The sequence below is a fragment of the Triturus cristatus genome, chromosome 3_2, assembly GCF_964204655.1.
Source record: "Triturus cristatus chromosome 3_2, aTriCri1.1, whole genome shotgun sequence".
Classification (NCBI taxonomy): domain Eukaryota; kingdom Metazoa; phylum Chordata; class Amphibia; order Caudata; family Salamandridae; genus Triturus; species Triturus cristatus.
Window position 1 is genome coordinate 1,153,774,475 of NC_140584.1, and position 15,667 is coordinate 1,153,790,141.

At 46.4% G+C, this 15,667-nt stretch overlaps 2 pseudogenes; both read left to right on the forward strand.

Moving 5' to 3' along the window:
- Nucleotides 1–229: 229 nt before the first annotated feature.
- On the forward strand, nucleotides 230–989 carry LOC146859296 (cbp/p300-interacting transactivator 3-like; annotated as a pseudogene).
- Nucleotides 990–14,199: 13,210 nt separating this feature from the next.
- Nucleotides 14,200–14,715, forward strand: LOC146859297 (E3 ubiquitin-protein ligase TRIM39 pseudogene; annotated as a pseudogene).
- Nucleotides 14,716–15,667: the final 952 nt, after the last annotated feature.

Below are 15,667 nucleotides of genomic sequence, written 5' to 3' on the forward strand. Positions count from 1 at the left end.
ATGCAGGTCACTAAAGGGTGGAGTTTCAGTTGTGGGGTCTAACTGGAGGTGTTGGGTCTGTGCGAGGGTGGCCTCCACTGTCATTTGAGGTTTGGGGATTACTCAGTTGTGTTGTATGCTAGGCCTCTGGTCTGTGCAGGGGTGCCCCGCCTATGGCTTGAGTTGGTGCTATGCAAGGAGATGTTCTCTAAAATTGTGTTCTAAAGTGGTGTCTTGTTTCTTTCCAGTGATGGCAGATCATATGATGATGCCCACTGCCCATGGGGTGAGCGGACTTCAGAATTACAGGATGGGTACGAATGGCATGCAGGAGCCTCCCCAGCACTCCATCAGGACCTTACCCAATGGTCAGATGATGCAGTACGCAGCTACCAACATGGACGGGGGCATGAGACTCAGGCCTGCCATGAACACCCATCTGGTACACCACCAGCTGCCCTCCACCATGATGTACCCCACAGCAGCCCCAGCAGCAGTACATGAGCCCGGTGGCCTCTCAGCAGCTCATGGCCAGCATGCACTTACAGAAACTGAACACCCACTACCAAGGGCACCCGCTCCTGGGCATGGGCAGCGGGCCCATGGGTGCGGCTTCCCAGCAGTTCAGAATGGGGCCCGCTCTCCAGCACCCGGGACTGCAGCACATGCCGCCCCCCGCCCTCACCCTCAATGGCATGGACACCGGCCTCATCGACGAGGAGGTGCTCACCTCTCTTCTGCTGGAGCTGGGCCTCGACCGGGTCCAGGAGCTGCCGAAGCTCTTCCTGGGACAGAATGATTCCGCCGCTTGCACCTGTGCGGCAGTGAATACCAACATGGTGGCATTTGTACCAGTGCGACCAAGATTGCCATTGAGTCTTCCAAATATGTGGGAGACACGTGCAGATCGCAGTAGCCAGCCCTTCTACCGCTGCTTTCTTTGCAGTGATTGGAAATTAGCCTCTTTATGTTCTGCTTCTATCCAGCAAGCTCCACACTGTACCAGTTGATATAGTCAATGTTGGAAAATCAGGATTTATCAAAAAATGAAAGAAATGTCCCATGTCTTCTGTTCGAATGACGAGTCGCAGCTGTTGGTAGCTCCGTTTCTCCTGGCGCAGCGCCTGCGACACAGATTAGGCTAAGCAGGGTTGCTATATATGTCTTTAAGCCTTATTAGTATTCGTAGCCCACGTTTTGACATCTGTACGAGTAATCTTGCTATTTTTAAATATTTTGGAAAAAAGCTTTAGGCATCTAAAGCAGCAGTCTCGCCCCTTCCCTCCCCAGTACCCACTTCTGAAACCAAATACAGTAGTAAGCTGAGTATTCCCGATTGTAATGTTATTTATTTTTAATTATTTATTGTGAATCCGCCTGGGGAGGACTGAGGAAAGTCACTGCAGTTTTAAAGCGCTGCTTCAGATCATAGCTGGGGCATTATTGTATGTATTTCAGCGGTTCTACTGATGACCTCCATTTAAACGGCTTTATAAACACAAGTATTTTTGGGATGGTGCCCAGTCCAGACAAGCATTGGCAAAGCCAATAGGTCTTGCCTATGGTACCTTATAAGTGTTTAGCCATGTAACACTTGATGTTGTTGCACCAAGGATCAATCAATCAATCAATCAAACATTTGTAAAGCGCGCTACATACCCGTGAGGGTCTCAAGGCGCTGGGGGGAGAGGGGGAGGGGGTGCTGCTGCTGCTACTGATCCAAGAGCCATATAGTGCTGGATAAATAAACACTTATAAGGTCCCAAAGACGGGACCTATTGGCTATGCCAATGCTTGTCTAACATTTAAATGTTTTTTGATCATCATTCTTGGTGTATGAGGGTAGATTGTAGAAATATTTATTTTGCCAAAGCAGATTAACACTGCTACATAGAATGCCACACAACTTGTCATTCAATCATTTTTCCAGACTTAACATGTAGGCGATATCAAAGCTGAATAATGGTATGGTTTTAAGGCTGGTATTTAGCCTACTCTTAATTACTTGGCATTTTAGCAGATAAGAGAACAGAGATGCAGAGAGATTTATCCGCATCTCACAATTTGGGAAAGAAATGAATAAAAACCACATGCTCTTTGTGTTACAATTGACAAGGTAACCATTAATTCTGATATGTTCTCTAAGGCTCAGAATTTTTTGAGACAAGAGCAGTAATTCAATTAATTATAAAATGCACCAGTAAGATTAGCTGAATTCTGGTTATGGGTTGTACTTTAACCTAATGGAGGGGCTACTGGAATTATGCAGCAGGTGAGGACAAAATTATCAAGCAAGAACAGGCAAATTATGTAGGATAAGGCAGCTCTTTTTGTGTTGGTATTATTTCATTATTTTGCAACTTTTACTCCTCGTAACACTGTATGTGAAAAGATTTCACCTCAATAGTACCTGCTTAGTAACCAAATGGAGCAATTAGCAACTGAGAAATGATCTGTTAACTTTTGCGCAGGAGCACGTTGCAACGTTTGAAGTAACTTTTGATCTGTTTGAACTAGAAACACTTTTTTTGTTCAAACCTGCAGATGATGCATCATGTGATGGATTATGTGGTAGATGCGGCAAATACACAGTTATGAGGAAACGGTGCAGGCACAGAATCGCATAATTGTACTGGACCGGACTAAGGGATTCTCTCTGTCACCGGCGCTCCTTCTCCGCACTCTCTTTGCTCATCAATTCATACTTTCGAAGGCGTGGGTGTGTGAATGAAGACTTTAGAGGGATGGAGGGCAGAACGTGTGTGCACATTGCTTTAATGGTTGAGATGACCTGCCTTTCGAACATTGAGTACCTAATATACCTAAGTACCGGGAAAGGGCTCCATACACTGGCTCTATGTCGCAGCCGTCACAGAGGGGCTACCTCGAGCACTGTGCGAACACTTCTGTACCTGCTCTTACACTATTGTGATATTTGTGAGAGCTCTGAAACAGACTTCAACTACATGGAGAAATAACTAAAATTACTTAGTAAAAGCAATACATCTGGGGGCATATGTATCAAACTATTTTGTATTCGCAAACGCTGCGATTCGCAAAAAAACAGCCTTTGCGAATAGAAAATCGCAAAATGAGATGTATGAGCCATATTTGCATCGCATTATTAAGGAATCGCAAATTTTGCGATTCCTTAATTTTGCGTAAGCATTTAAGGAATCGCAAATTGCGATTTCTTAAATGCTATGTAACACGCACCCAAGTTGTGCCATTTCTCCTTAAGAAATCGCAAATTACCGCGCGATTTCTTTGAAAAATGCACTTTTTGGCATTGTTCAAAGTGCCAACCGGCCTCGACGCATAGAACCCTACAGATTTAAAGACGCAGCGGGCTACTTCTCCTTCCAGGAAAATGTACGCTTCAGGCAAGTGTCATGGATGCTAAAGCCAGTTTTGAGTACACGTTTTTCCACGGAACTGCTACGTTTACTAACGGGGAAAGGATTTATTGCCCAGACTGCAGTGAACACGAGCTAAAAGAAAAGTGACTACAAAACACTAGCCACATGGATAACTTATGCTCCTGACATTTTAGCTTCTGTTTGTTCTAGCAACAGTACTTCTCGACACATGCATCAACATTTTTTCAGCAGCACCACCCCCCCTTCATCAGTTGCTTAATCTACAGTACAACATGTATGAAAGTGAATCACACACGTTACATGTTAGCTATATCTATTAACAGAAATAAGGGAACCCGTCGGAAGAATACGTGTATAACAAATGATATGTGTCTGTGACATTGAAATGCGACACGATGTTCTAGCGTTGATTTTATCTCAATAGTTTTATAGTGGATGTGATCCGTGGCAGCTGCCATGCGATTGCTTTCACGGGGTTTGCACATCACGCTGTGAGAAAGGACGGACAGCAAATCTGGTTTGAAGCCTGTAATCTTCCAATCTTTCAAAGCGCGTTCTGCTTGCAGCGCTAAAAAATACTATTTTTACCTGTGACAATGAAACGGAAGCGAGTGTGCCGTTGAAGAGGCTTCTGGGTATGCAATTTTACTGAAAACGTAACGAATTGTTACAGAATGTTTATTTCGTATAGACTCACTTTAAGTACAAGTTTAGTAATCCTTGAGGAAAGACCGCCCCTTGGCTCTCTGTGAAAAGGAATTGTACTTTCTAAACCCTAAAGTAGATCTCGCGCTCTGCTAAGATTTTCAAAAATTACACTGCAACTGCTGTTAATCATCGTCACACGAAGTACAATGAAGCGCGGCATAAAAGTGTACATAAGCATAAAGAATTACTGAAGTTCTGCCTGTAGTATCATAAATATCATTTATGAAAATTACAGTCACTTTGCAAATGTTATTCAAAGTTTCAAGTGTAATGCTATCTTAGCAAAACATATACTCATGTAAACGTATTTCTCATTCTCAAAGCTAAACAACCACAAGCGCGCGTGCCTCGAGCGGCGGGAGGGGAGAGAAGAGGGGGCCTGCGCGATTCCCTTGCGGAAGCGAGCGGCACGGCGCGATAATTGATACCATATGGCGGTGCCCCTCGCTCCCGCAAGGGAATCGCCACACGTGCACGCGTTGCCATTGAAGGCAATGGAACGCGTGCACGTTTTTGGGCGGAAAAGGGAACTGAAGGCTAAAGGTCTCTTTCCTACGCAACGCATGCACGCTGCTTAGGCGAGACCTAAAGAGCACAAAAATCTTAAAGGCTGGATGCATCAGAACTCCTCTGCATAAGGAATAATTACAGTACAAAGGGGTGTACACGATTACAAAAGTGTTACACAGTCCCTAAATAAGGGACTGTGGGGGGGCACATGTAGGTACGTAATTTGCATATCTTTTTCCTCATGGTTTATTTAGTGCACAGAATTGAAAGGTTGTGTATGGCACTGATTCGTACCATTTTGTGTCTGATATGGTTGCGCGTGCACAGTGGCGTTAATAGAAGTGGTTTTGTGTCTGGACAATAAGCAGGGTGTAGAAAAGTGATGTATGGGGCAGAAAAAACATCCAGGAGTGGTTTCTTTTGTATCCCAATTAAAGGACGGTCTCTTATACACTGTAGTTGTGGGGCACGCGCAGACACTTTGTTTTCATTTTGTCGAGCATTAGTGTCGCCCCATTAAACAGTTGGCACATCAGAGCGTCCCAGTTCCTTGTGGATGAGGCATGGGGAGAGGGAGCGTGGGCAGTAAGGACACCCCTAGGGGCTTCACAAAGTTGCCCTGCGCCGGAAAGCCTCCAGAGCACATATTTAGCACTCTTAGGGGCAGATTTATGAGCCCCTTGCGCCACTTTTGCGTCACTTTTCCCATGTTAAAAGTGACGCAAAAGTGGCGCAAGGGGCTCATAAATCTGCCCCTTAGTGTTTCTTGGGAAGGTCCCAGGTGTTAATGTATATATAGCAGTTGTCGTATTGCATGTGTGACGGCGCTATCAGCCAGCACTGTTTTTTTACGTGCCTAAAGCAGGTTGCAATCTGTAGTTCCAATTTTAATATTGCAAAGTATGGGTCAGAAATGCGAAGAGGTGGTTATGCTTTGTTACGAAATGTAGCCATGTTGTTTTTCTCTCTACATAAAATATTGTCTTTCACCCTCAAATCACGCCGTGTAACTGTAACCAAACTTGCTCTCATGTCTTCCTCACTCTGGCGGTAATAATTCGGGGCTTTTTGTTCATCAGAAACCGTAATCACTGGAGTCACTAACAAGTACCAAAGTATTTAGGGCCATATGTAGGTCGCCCAATACCGGTCGGTAACGGCCGATTTTCGGTAAATATACCGTTACCGACCGGTATTTAGGCTTTTGAGATGTAGGGGGATCATTTCTGCATTCGGTAATTTACCGAATCGGTAAAATTACCAAATCGATAATTTTACCGATTCGGTAAATACCGAATACAGAAATGAGATGTAGGGGGAGTGTGTGGTGGGTGTGGGGATTCGTTATTTAACACCAACTGAAAGTTGGTGGTAAATGACGAATGTCTCTGTGAATGCATTATTTGGCCCTTAGATGTGTGCAATGTGGCAGACACACATGCCCTCAGGGCATGTATGTGTGCCACATGTGCACACATGCAGGAATCAGGGGTGCAACAGGGTGTCAATGTGACACCCTGCCACCCTTGATTGAGCTCCCCCCATTACTGATTCGGTATTTACCGATTCGGTAATGGTAACTGGCTTCCCATTGATTCCTATGGGCCTCCTGGCCCATAGGAATCAATGAGATACAGGTTACCATTACCGAATCGGTAAATACCGATTCTAAAATACCGACACTTACCGAATCGGTATTTTTTTACCTACATTACATTTACCGATTCATAAATACCGAATCGGTAAAATTCGGTATTTAAGAATCGGTAAATGTAATTTACCTACATAAGGCCCTTAATGTGTTGTGGTGATTACTGTCATCTTGTGCTAAAAATACATGTGAGCGAGTCTATGTTGCAGTAATGTACGATAATGTGCTGCATTGCAAAATACTTTGAAGGTCCCAAATGTGAGACCAATTGCATTGAACATGCATGTTATCTACTACATTTGATGGCGAAGCGGCCTTCAAAATTATGGTTCATGAGATGACAATCCTGCCCTGAGGGAATCAACCTTTATTAAAGATGGAAATTACTCCTGAAAATTGTGCAAAGGATGTCTCTTGGAAAGAAACTGTGGAAAGCGTGGGTTATCAATATCCTTTCATTCTTTATTTTGCACCTTTTTAGTAGCCAGATGCCTTTTCTTTTGCTGATATACCGCAAAGAAATACTCCTCATCTGTTGCAACAGGCTCAGGAAAACCCAAATTTTGTTTAATATTGGAGGATAAACTGCATGAAATCAGTATATAGCGCCTCAATGCGCAGGGACATCTTTGTTAATCAGGGCTGCTTACATGGCAGTTCTTGTCCTTTCAAGGCAACAGTTACCTCCTTATTAATCGTTTTTGTAATACTGAGGGGAAGGATAACGTTGCCTTGCAGGTTCTTTCTGCTCCACAATCCATCCACACCTCAGGATCTTTTTCGATGCACCTCTTTTAGGAAACAGGTTTTCGTTCATCCTCCTCCATGGTTGCAGTCAACTACAAAGGGAGGTTTTAGGAACTTTTTTAGGTCTCGCCTGGCGAAAAGCAGCGCATGCGTTGCTCTCGTCAGAGAGACCTTTTGGAATTGATTCTACGCCGTGGGCTCATGCACGCGCCTGCATGGATAAAGATGGCTGCTCTCGCCATTTGTCCATTGCAGACAGCATGCGCGTGTCCGTGGGACTGTGGACAGTCCGACACCATCTTTTGCCGATAGCTTCCCGTTGTCCATGGTAACCAAGCTTCTTATCAAAAGTTTTGTCGCGCCAGTTTCCTGTTCCCGCCCACCTCACTATTTTCTGTCCGGACAATCCACTTTGCGCATCTACGGACTAACCTACTCCGGAATGTCATCGTCTCGGTAGGACCAGAATTAGCTATGTTCGCTTTAAATGCAATAGTCACAAAAGTTTTGTTTATCGCGCGCTTCAGCGTACCTTCGCTACATAAAGAAAAGACTTGATGCAGTGCTCTGTTGGCATGGGGCGGAGTGTCTGGTTCACAGGCAGCGCAGCCCTACAGGACATGCGCAAAGGAGTGGAGCCAGGGGAAGTGCTGCCGAGAAGGGGCAGGCCAATATGTGCATGCAAAGGTGGAGAATAGAAGCTATGGCTTCTGTTTGGTTGAGGTTAGGAAGTGAAGATGGCCACGAAATCCTGTCCGGAGTGTGAGCAACAGATAAGCGTGCTGGGATTCCCCGTCTCCTGTTTGGAGTGTGGCTGAGGGGTGGCGATCGCTGGTCATCCACACTGCCTGGTGGTATGCAGTACATAGCAGTCTTTGTGGCTCTCCAGTTTCTCTTATTTACTGTACCCACACCGAGAGGTCGGTACTGTGCTTCTTGCTGACCTGTGCCCTAGTCGTGACAGTTAGCTTGTAGACAGCCTGCATAAGACAAGCATTATATAAGTAAAATGTTAGTTAAGTGAGACTGTTCGGAGGTGCCATCCGTTGTTTCGACTTGTATTTGGCGGCAATGTGGTTTCCGTGTGGCCGCTGTATGACTGGAAATAATGGCAGAAGGATAATACATGTTATATTAACTTGTGCTTGACTGTGTCACTAATTGTGTTTGAGAGAGTTTTAACACTGAGTAGGGTCGAGCTTGTGGGATTATGACAATAATAAAGCATGGAAAAGTGACTGTCGTATTTGCTGGTTTCGTATCTGCCAAAAACTGGAATCCTCAAAAACAGTGCTCTTATTGTATTCTCAGTCCAACCTGAGCATTTTAAGAATTGTTGTGAGATGAGGGAATACCGGCTTACTTTAAGTACAGTCACCTTGAACGTGTGTAGAACGGGATCCTTGTATATGGTCGGCACTCTAGGGCATCTTTGTACCGATATTAGACGTTCAATAAGTGTGCAAGGTTCTGGGTCACGCAGCTCTCCCTTATTGTACTCGGTATATGCTAATTCTCAATGTCCTCGATCACCATTTTGATATTTGCTTGCACGTCTCACGTAATTACTTATATCTCAGCTTTGAGGGAAGCCCTAAAAATAATACTTTTCCCGTGGGCGGTTGCCTAGTTCTCCTGTAAATTGTCTGGCCCGGTAAGCACAGCTTGCTGTCCTCCCACCTGCATGCGGGTATTTTATGACACATGTCGAGCTGGACCAAGGGGTGACACCCTCACAGATTAGCAGTCTCACACTACCAACAACATTCTCATGCACCTCAGAATAGCAGTCCCACTATATTGGAAGCACTCTCGCACTCCTCACAGAGTAGTAGTCTTGCAGAACCGATGGCTCTCTCAAACCCATCACAGACTAGCAATTGCACGGTATCTGAAGCACTCATATGTCCCTCATGGACTAGCCATCTCACACAACTCAGCACTCTCACACCCCTTGGAATAGCAGTCAAATGCTACCGGTAGTACTTTCTCACCTATCTAAACACCTTGAATTACACACTGAGGACAGCACCTTACAGATCATAAGTCACTCCCTAAAAAAGTGCACTTTCACATCCATCAAAGACTAGCAGTCACATGTTAGCCATCTCACTCCCCTTGGAGTAGCAGTCAAACACTGCTGGTAGTACTTTCACATCAATCTAAAACATGGACTGACACACTGACAGCACTCTCACACCCTTCCTACAATAAGCAGTCACGCACTGCAAAAGTGCACTCTCACATCATCACATCGCATTTATTGCATCAGGTGTTTCTGCGCTGGTTACTACCGTCCATCTCGAAAGAATGTCTTAAATGCATCCTATCCGTGAGCCTATTTGGTCATTTGAACCTACAGTGCAGATAGCCCAGGCCTCTCTGACGGCAAAGGAGGGTGGGCAGACAATGGACTTCCTGAATGGATACAACTATTTTACAAGCCACTGTTAATAGTTTTAAAATCATGGCACCTCATCTGTATATTGTCACCAGAGAGACACGCAAGTAGACGATTTGTACCCACTATTTTCACAGGATGGATGCCACCCACCGTGCCAATCAGTTGGGCCCTACTGAAAATATACTGAACTCGTCCTGGTGTAATTTTCAGACACCAGGACACATTCAGAAGCGCCTGCATGTTGTGTGCATACGTTCCCAGCAGCAACTTGCAGTTGGCGAGGAGGCTTTGTTAGCTTACATTTCAGCTGGTCCTACAACAGAGGCCAAAGTTAAGGAGCCATCTGGCCTTCTCTTCTTAAGAGTATCCCGGCTGGGAACCAAATGGTGCCTCACACCTAGTTGCAGAAGCAATGGAGGGGGAACAATAATTTCACAGCTACTTATGAGACGCATGGTTTTGACTTTGTTCAGTTCCTGTATATAAGAGATATTCATGCACTGTAAGAATGCCGGATGAGTTGGTCTGACCCAGTGGTATGCAAATCACTATTTAAATACCACTATTTTATAGCGCTGCTCATCCCAATGCAGGTTGTCAGAGCGCTTTACATCACACGTACACATTATACATTGACAATAAATCATATAAGTGCCTAAATCAATGTAAAAGACATGTTATGTAATTCAGTCAGGGTTACAAGGTGTAGGAGTAATAATTCCTTCATAGGTCACTGAGCTATGTTAGAAGGAATACAATTTATAAACTGCAAGTAACAAAAGGATATCTGTGTTAAAAGTAGTAACCCACTTACCTAGCTACATAAATTAAAAAACATAATTTGCATGTTGCATGATGTGCTATGCAGGGAGACACATTAACACAATATGTTACTTTGATTCAAAACTGGGGCGAGACAAAAAACAAATCTTTCCAGTAAATGGAATAACCTCCAGAGTTATTTACCATTATTAATATTCCCTGTGGACTACTGTGCACACAAAGATCTCTGCCGCAGGTGCCTTAAGATCATTTAAAATGCACTTTGTAGCCAATTAACCATAACAGATTTACTGTCACGTTTCTCCTTGTTGCCAATTCTTTGTGGGAGTTTGAAAAAAATAGATGTGTATGTTAAAGCCCAGATTTGGTGTTGGGTTGCATCACTTTTTTGACACAACCCTGACGCGAAATCGCAAATGTTAAATCTCATAATGTGCTCAAATGTACTCGAGAAAGACCTGCTAAACATATGTCTGATGTGTTAAGATCTGATTTTATTTCTTGAGATGTCACTTCCTGTCAGGTCCTGGGTTGTGATGCCACTTCCTGTAATGCCACGTGTGATTCTACTCGCCATGATGTCACTTGCATAATGCCTGTCTTGCTTAGTCCCTCCACTTTTGTTTTTAGGTCTCGCCTGACCCAGCGCATGCGCTGGTCTGGCAAGACTCATTGAGAGGGCTCCAAAAAGTGCTACCAGGTCAGCCTAGAGCTACAGTGCATGTGCGCGGGCGCGCGCGCCGCGCTTTACTACGATTACTTTCACTTTCGCGGCCGCTTTGCATAGCCAATAGGTCTCGCTTTTGGGACCTTATAAGTATTTAGTTATGCAAGTTTGCATAGCTAAACACTTATAAGGTCCCAAAGGCGAGACCTATTGTCTATGCCAATGCTTGTTAGGACTTGTGTCCTGATTGTCACTGACCAAAAAGTGCTGTCTAATCAGATATTCAAACTGCATTCATACACAATATTTGCAAGCTGGATACTGGGACATTATACAGTAATTTTCTTAATTGTACGCCTCTTAAAATCCATGAATCCATTCTGCAGAGACCTTGCGCAGTAGTGGGGTCAGGCAGGATAAGGCCTTACGGTCAGAGCTGCAGTTCTAGAAATTCGGGAAGCAGGCTCTAGTCCCAGTGCTCAACATCCTGTGATTCTGGGCAATCACTTCACTTCCCTGTACCTAAAAACATTTATGAAAACGACTTTCTGTACTGGAAAAGGCGACTCACGTAAAGCGCTCCAATTCTATGCTAGATCGAGCCAGGCACGCAACGCCCATTGGGCTCAAAGGGCTTCAGTTGCAGCCCGGCCAGACACAGCCGTGCACCGGAGTACTTAGCAGGTCTTTAAAAGACCATTTACTTGGTAATGAGGCTTTGTTCTTCTTTCACCCCTTCTTAGAGCCCCTGCATCTTCACTCTGCCGATTGCTGGAAGTATTACCCCAGCTCCCCTCCGAAATTTCACTCTAGTTGCGCCTCTGGATCGAGATACATAAAACTAAAAAAAACAAAGAGAAACTTCATCCTGTGCCTTCTGGGCTGGAACCTGTTGTTCACGTTTATTTGTATTATAATTGCAGCATGATGTGTACTAGAATACGGATACAAAGAAACTGATGACCTCTGATCAGGACTCGAAATGATACCTCTTCCGGTTTTCAATTGCGGGGAAATAGAAACTCCGCCCTTCGTCACAGGGTTAAGAGCGAAGCACAGGAGACTAAACTAACCATGGGGCGTGTCTCAGCCAAATCACCTGAATGTGTAATGTAAATACGGTGCTATGTAAAGCGCTCCAATACCTTCGGGTTGAGTTCGCGCTATATAAAATATGCAACAAACAAAAAAAAAGCAGAAGCAAGAAGACAGCATAGCATACAAAGAAAGACTGGACAACAACGCCCACAACAGCAAGGAACTATTCAGCATCGTCAAAGAGCTCTCCAATCCCAGCGCCGGAAACAACCACATCACTCCTTCACAAGACCTCTGTGACTCACTCGCCTCGTTCTTCCACTGCAAGATTGCCGACATACACAACAGCTTCGGCGCACCAACCACACACCCTACCGCCGAACCAACACCCCCCCCCACCACCACCCTCTGCGCCTGGATCCCGGTCAGCACCGAAGACACCACCCGCACGATGAACACCATCCACTCCGGATCACCTGCCGACCCCTGCCCCCACCACGTCTTCAACAAGGCTGACTCCATCATCGCACCCCAACTACGTGACATCATCAACACCTCCTTCCGCACCGCCACCTTCCCGGAGAGCTGGAAGCACACCGAGCTCAGCGCCCTCCTGAAGAAACCTACAGCGGACCCCACCGACCTCAAGAACTACCGGCCCATCTCGCTCCTCCCTTTTCCTGCCAAAGTCATCGAGAAGACCGTCAATAGACAGCTCGCCGCCTTCCTCGAGACGAACGGATCCCTCGACCCCTCGCAGTCCGGCTTTCGAGCCAACCACAGCACCGAGACCGCACTGATCGCAGCAACCGATGACATCAGATCCCTGCTCGACAACGGGGAAACAGCGGCCCTCATCCTCCTGGACCTCTCGGCAGCGTTGAACACTGTCTGCCACCACACCCTAGTACAGCGCCTCAGCAACATTGGGATCCAAGAGAAGGCACTGAAGTGGATCATCTCGTTCCTCGCCGGAAGAACTCAGAGAGTCCGCCTCCCCCCGTTCAGATCCGAGGCCACCGAAGTCATCTGCGGCATACCACAAGGATCATCCCTCAGCCCAACCCTCTTCAACGTCTACATGACCCCCCTCGCAGCCATCGCACACCAACACAACCTCAACATCATCTCCTACGCCGATGACACCCAGCTGATCCTCTCCCTCACCAACGACCCCGCCACCGCCAGAACCAGCCTCCAGGAAGGGATGAAAGACGTCGCCGAATGGATGAAGAACAGCCGCCTGAAACTGAACTCAGACAAGACGGAAGTCCTCATCCTGGGATCGTCACCCTCCGCCTGGGACGACTCCTGGTGGCCCCCTGCCTTGGGCGCCACTCCCAAGCCAACGGACCACGCACGCAACCTGGGCTTCATCCTGGATTCCTCCCTCTCGATGACCAGACAAGTCAACGCCGTTTCATCATCATGTTTCAACACCCTGCACATGCTCCGTAAGATCTTCCGATGGATCCCCACCGAAACCAGGAATATGGTCACCCAGGCCCTCGTCACCAGCTGACTGGACTACGGGAACACCCTCTACGCCGGAACCACAGCCAAACTTCAGAAAAAACTCCAACGCATCCAGAACGCCTCCGCACGACTCGTCCTGGACATCCCCCGACACAGCCACATCTCCGGCCACCTGAGAGACCTGCACTGACTCCCCGTCAGCAAGAGGATCACGTTTAGACTCCTCACAAGGCTCTCCACGACCTGGGCCCCAAGTACCTCAACAACCGCCTGACCTTCTATACGCCCACCCGCCAGCTACGATCGACCAGCCTCGCCCTCGCTGCCGTACCACGCATACGCAGAGCCACCACCGGAGGAAGATCCTTCTCCTACCTGGCAGCCGAGACCTGGAACTCCCTCCCCATCCACCTTTGGCTGACCAAGGACCATCTCTCCTTCAGGAAACAACTTAAGACCTGGCTTTTCGAGCAGTAATGGTCCCCTCTCCCCCAGCGCCTTGAGACCCTCCGGGTGAGTAGCGCGCTATACAAATGCTATTATTGATTGATTGACAGAAATTAACGAGAGGCCCAGGTCAACTTGAGCCACACCCTCACACTCGTAGTCACGCCCACTCACACCTGGAGCCACACTTCTGCAGCTGTAGACACTCCCGTTTACAGATGTTCACACGCCACTGTCTTGCGGCAGGTACTTCCAATCACAAATGCAGAAACGCCCCTCCAGAGAAACCACGCCCTTCTCATCGGCAGACACTCCTACCTCAGCTGGATTTAGCCCTGAAACGACAGAAGAACAGGCAAAGCCACGCCCTCTTCACAGACTGCGAGATACGAAAATTTGATAGAGAAAAATGGCGTCAAACAAGCAGCTAAAGGAGGAGGTCTCCTGCTCCATATGCCTGGATTATTTCACAGACCCCGTGGCTACGGACTGTGGGCATGCCTTCTGTTGGTCCTGTATCACTCGGTACTGGGAAGGGTCGGAGACAGACTTTCCCTGCCCTGAGTGCAGACAAACCAATAAGAACAAAATATTAATGCCCGTCAGACAGCTGGGAAACATAGTGGAGCTGCTGAAACAACTTCCCTCCTCGAGTGCTACCGTCAAGGGGGAGAATCTGTGCAGAGAACATGAAGAGAAGCTAAAACTGTTCTGTGAAGATGACCAGGAGACCATCTGTGTGATCTGTCGAGAGTCCAAAGACCACAAGGCTCACTCCATGCTTCCTATGCAAGAGGCAGCCCAGGAGTACAAGGTGAGTAAAATCCAGATGTGTGATATGGGTGGTGCCCTCTCCAAACTCATCAAAGGTTGCCAAGGATTACAAGGCGTGTATGCCACAGATTTGGCCTTGCATAGGTTCTGATTCAGAAACGTTTTTATTTCATTTGTGCATGTGTATAGTCATAGGTTCCTAATATTCCAGATTTTTTCTTTGTATTTTGGGACTTGTAGTTTTATCTTTCTATTATAAAAGCAGGATTACATGCCCCAAAGTGGAAAGGGAAAATATGGACTCCCACCATGGCACTGAGATCGAAGTCTATGCCTCTGTCTATGTGCGCTTCACCTCTGAAAGACAGTTGCACAACACTGTGATGTTTGTAAGTAGGTGAGAGTAAGCAGTAGCTTTATGCTGGGGCCGATAAAGGAGGAATGTGCATAGCAAAATATTTATTGATAATTTGTCACTATTCACAGGCCACCTTCAGCTCCTCTTGTACCATCTGTATTCACCCTGGGTTTATATTCAGAAAGTGGGCAATTTGTGGTTGTAGGTAGCTGTTAGAAAGTGGATTTTTGGTAGGCTGGGGCATGTGCCAGAGCCAGGCAGAAACCACCACTCTAGTCAGGATAAGGAAGTCACACTCCTAAAATAACCCCTGCTCACCCCCCCTTGGTAGCTTGGCACGAGCAGTCAGGCTTATCTTAGAGGCAGTGTGTACAGCATTTGCACATAACCATCAGTAATACAGCGTAAGCACTACAAAAGGACACAACACCAATTTAGAAAAATAGCCAATATTTTTATATACTTAAGACAAAACCAAAAATGATAAAAATCCACAATACAGTCTTACAAATCTTCAGTTATCAAAATATGCTTGTAAAACAGTTCCTTGATGTCGATACCTCCGTCCGGGGCTATCACGGAGTCGTGAACAAACAAATCCAAACAGTTCTGACTGACCACGACATCGCAGGCCAGCTACGGTGTCGGGAAGACCCGCAAACAGTACCTTTTAGAAATGCAGGGCATCGGGGACCTCTTGTTGAGCTTCCAAAAGCACAGCATCCGCAGGCGTCGGTTCCGGAGG